We start from the raw sequence: 710 nt of genomic DNA on the forward strand, positions 1-710 counted from the left end.
TTTAGCTCAGTGGTAGAGCGCTTGCCTAGCAAGCAGAAGGCCCTGGGTTCGGTCCCCAGCTCCGGAAAAAAAAAAAAAAAAGAAAAAAAATAAATAAATAGGGTTGTTAAGATAACTCACTGGGTAAAAGCATCTGCCAGTTAGATTGATGATCTGGCCCAAACCCCACATGGTGGAAGGAGAGAACAGACTCCCGTAGGTTGTATCTGACCTCTGCATATATACATTATTGTATCTGACCTCTGCATATATACATTATTGTACCTGATCTCTGCATATATACATTATTATATCTGACCTCTGCATATACATTATTATATCTGACCTCTGCATATACATTATTATATCTGACCTCTGCATATACATTATTGTATCTGATCTCTGCATATATACATTAGTACATCTGACCTCTGCATATATACATTAGTACATCTGACCTCTGCATATATACATTAGTTCGATGGATAGATGGATGGATGGATGGATCCCCGGCTAGCCTAATAATTTTTTTTCTTTTTTTTTGGTTCTTTTTTTTGGAGCTGGGGACCAAACCCAGGGCCTTGTGCTTCCTAGGCAAGCCCCAACCCCAATAATTTTTTTTCAAAAAATATGGAACGCTTCACGAATTTGCGAGTCATCCTCACACAGGGGTCATGCTAATCTCTTCTGTATCGTTCCAATTTTAGTATATGTGCTGCAAAAGCGAGCAC

The 710-nt window shown here is 39.2% G+C and overlaps 1 non-coding gene across 1 annotated transcript; it reads right to left on the bottom strand.

Annotated features, from left to right (window-relative positions):
• Nucleotides 1–603: 603 nt before the first annotated feature.
• LOC120096451 (U6 spliceosomal RNA) lies at nucleotides 604–710 on the bottom strand. The gene has a single exon (XR_005492857.1). It is a non-coding gene; the product is annotated as a U6 spliceosomal RNA (small nuclear RNA).

Source organism: Rattus norvegicus, chromosome 13 (assembly GCF_036323735.1).
Source record: "Rattus norvegicus strain BN/NHsdMcwi chromosome 13, GRCr8, whole genome shotgun sequence".
In the NCBI taxonomy this organism is placed as follows: Eukaryota; Metazoa; Chordata; class Mammalia; order Rodentia; family Muridae; genus Rattus; species Rattus norvegicus.